At 38.1% G+C, this 3,594-nt stretch overlaps 1 long non-coding RNA gene across 1 annotated transcript; it reads right to left on the bottom strand.

Annotated features, from left to right (window-relative positions):
* Positions 1 to 1,812: 1,812 nt before the first annotated feature.
* Positions 1,813 to 3,454, bottom strand: LOC133010057 (uncharacterized). The gene is made up of 3 exons (XR_009680674.1): positions 3,403 to 3,454; positions 2,430 to 2,525; positions 1,813 to 2,223 (listed from the first exon to the last, which is right to left on the bottom strand). It is a non-coding gene; the product is annotated as an uncharacterized LOC133010057 (long non-coding RNA).
* Between the last annotated feature and the right edge of the window lie 140 nt (positions 3,455 to 3,594).

Genomic DNA, 3,594 nt, shown 5'->3' with positions numbered 1-3,594 from the left:
CGCTGCTAGCCATTGTGGTGCCCTAAGTCGAGACAGAATTGTGATAAGTTGTTCCGGACAAAAACGCAAAAAGAGTCACTATTTAAAAATGACGTGTTGAATCTCCACGTGGGAGTTCTAGGAATGTTAAATAATGGGTTAATGCATAGATGTACCGGAGCGTGGTCTGATAAGACAATAGAGTCTCTACAGCAAGTCTGGACAGAGTGTAAAAAGTCTTTGGGAATAAAAAAATAGTCTAGTCTAGAATACGAGTTATGGGGATTTGAATAAAACGTGTAGTCTCTCATTTTAGGATTTAAATGTCGCCATATATCTATCAATCCGGTATCTGTGCATAGGTTTTTAAGGACAGCTGACGCTCTGGGGTTAGACATGTTTGCAGAGGAGGATTTATCCAGAGAAATGTTCATTATACAATTCAAATCGCCGGCTAGGAAGCCCAAGCCCTTGCAGTGATGGTTAAACATCAAAATCATTTGCGACATAAACTGGGGTGAAACATTATTTGGTGCATAAATATTGAGAATAGTTATATGTTGTTCAAGAATCGAACCCTTAATCAAAATAAATCTCCCCTCTGAGTCCTTTTCTTCATGTTCCAAGATGAGGGGAAGGTTCTTATTTATAAGAATGACTGTACCTTTTTTATTCTGTGAATGGGAGGAAAAGTAAACTTTGCCTACCCAGTCCCTCTTAAGTTTCAAATGTTCTGTATCAGATCAGCCTGGTTTCCTGAAGTAATGCTATATCAGATTTTTGTTTTTTCAAATATGTTAAAATCTTCTTCCTTTTAAATTACATGGCCCAGTCCCTGGACATTCCAAGTAACAAGTGAACTAGACATGAGAGCCACAAAGCCGGAAACTGGAAAGTGATTAAATAGCAGGTGCTGAGTGCGGGGGAATTAATCAAAATGCAGGCAGTTGTATGAGAAAATAAACCTAGACTCCAATCATCCAACAAAAGGAAAATGAAACACGAAAAATATAAACAGCAGCGCTTACCCTCCCCTATCCTGTCCCCGAACGACAGGAAAAAACTTAACCTAAACCTAGTCCAAACCCTAGTTTAGCAGGTAGATCACAGGAACAACTAGGACACCCAAAACAGTGTCCACACCCCAGGCTGAATAATATACAGCACTATGAGACACCCCAGGATAATGGGTTTCCAAGTTTTGCCTGGACCACAACATTAGTGCAAAGTGTTCTTTGAATACAGACTACACACAGAGCTGATACGATAAGGATATATGAATTAACAAAACTAAATTAAAAGTGAAAGTGCTGTATTTGTAACAAAAAGGGAAAAAAAAGGGGAAAAAAGCACTGTAGTAGAGTATGAAATCACTCTAAATATAAAACAAAATGAGAGAAAAATAAAAACACCTGACCCCCACCCCATTTGATATGACTCTTGGTTCTCAACCTGACCCAGGAATAGTGGGCTGATCAGTTGAGCATGCAGAGACGCAGGCAGCAAACAACTTATATTACACCCCCCTTCTTTATCTATTTTATTTTATTTATTTTTATTACCTCATTATTTTTTTTATTGTTATTGTTTATTATTTATTTATTCATCTATTCCTGTATGTCGTGTTATCTAAAACCGATCTGGTACATTATACTGTTGTTAAAATGTTTGAAGATCTCTGGGATGGGTGGGATGGGCATGGGGTTATACAAAATTAAAATGAAACTGTCTTTGATTGAATTGTCTACTGCAAATGTGAAATCAATAAAAATGTTTATAAAAAAAAATAAAAAAAATATTCGACATAAGAACAATGACTGAACATAACAGTACACAAGTCAAACAAGTCCAATTTGACACAGGTGATGGTCCGGAAGCAGGGGCGAACACCGACGAGATGGTAGGAGTTTGTAGTTGGCTTTTCACGTGGGTTTTGTGTTTATCTGACTGGGCATGTGACTCTAAAGCCCTTACACCCAATGTTCCAAGTTTTACCGTTTTCTTGCAAAGAGTGAATTCGAAGGTGTTGGTCAGTCCTTTGGGATAGCTGAGATGTAGTGCATAGGTAAGGCCGAACATTACCAGAAAGGCATCAGCGAGTCTTGGGAGGGTGGCCACCACATCACCCTCTAGGACAACTGAGATTTTCTCTGGTTGGTAGTGAACTCGACTCATTGAATTGTCGCTGATGGTTGTAAGGAGAACAACTGACGCATCCCCAATATCTGGCTCATCCAAACCATCCTGAAAGAATTTGAGAGAGAGAGAGAGATCATATATTAATTACATCCACTGAAACACCATTGGCAATAAGGGTGTGGCAAGCAAAACCCTTTGGCATGTCAATAGAAATTTTGACAAATGTGTTGTTTTATAAATAAATATAAACAAAAATTGAAATATGAATGGCTAATACGGAATTGGCCTGATATGTATATAATTAGACTTACCACACATGTTTGGAAACATCCGGAGGTATCTTCACGCAGATACACAGGAAGGGCATGGAGAACAGTCGTACGCCTTGAGTGGATATCATGTAATACCTATGGAGATTAGGGATGGGGGGAAAAAATCAATTCAGTTACAAATCGCGATTCTTATGTGACGATTTTAAATCGATATGCTGCCTCCCTAATCGATTTAAAAAAAACAAAACATATTTATTGGTTTATTCCGGGGGGGGATATATTATGTGCAGTACATTTTTCCAATCATTGTAAATGGCGATGTACACATTTACACTACAAATATTTTATACAATTATTCATCATGTACTTGTATTTAACATAAATACACTTATTTATCTCTATAAGCAGTATTTATATTCTTAAGCAATATTTATCTTTTTAACTGTAAATGAACTGTATCAATTCACTCAACATGAATCTTTAAATGTCCTCCATGGATTAATCACATTATGTACACAGTAAATTATATCAGATCGATATTATTACAACCAGACATCATAGTCCATCTCTGTCTCTATCATTAAATATGGTGGTGGCATGCTAGTTTAGCCAGCTACACATTAGCTATATTGAACACCACATAGATCTGTGCTAGCTTTAGCAATGCTACCCGCGGCTAGCGTTAGCGCGGTAGCTAGCGATCTTTTAGAAGCTATTTTCCCACATATCACAGTGATACAGATATTACCACGGTGGGTTAAACATTAGGAACATTCGTTTAACTCCAATTGGTTTTACGAAAGTACCTCAGTAGGCAGCGTGTTCATCTGAGCTAACATCAACAAGCTAATAACGAAGCTAGCCTCTTAGCATGTAGCATGGTTCTTACCGGAGTCCAACAGTGGCTTACAAGGCTAGCGCGCCACCTTGTGGTTGGGCACGGTAACTCTCTCTTAATGACAAACATGGGTCTGGTATCCATGTGGGTTACACATTTAACTTCTTAACTTACCTAGCAAAACTAGAAGATGATATACAAGTTTGGTAGGATGAGAGTCGGTTTTGGCTTGCCCAGGAGGATGAGCATGCTCCAACACAGATTGGTTTACCTGGATGTTGAAATTAAGAGTTTCCATAATGAACACACTAAAAAAATAACACACTGCCATGTATGATCAACACTTTACATCACATCATTTCAGTA

Source organism: Limanda limanda, chromosome 9 (genome assembly GCF_963576545.1).
Source record: "Limanda limanda chromosome 9, fLimLim1.1, whole genome shotgun sequence".
In the NCBI taxonomy this organism is placed as follows: Eukaryota; Metazoa; Chordata; class Actinopteri; order Pleuronectiformes; family Pleuronectidae; genus Limanda; species Limanda limanda.
This window is presented reverse-complemented; position numbering and strand designations above follow the sequence as displayed.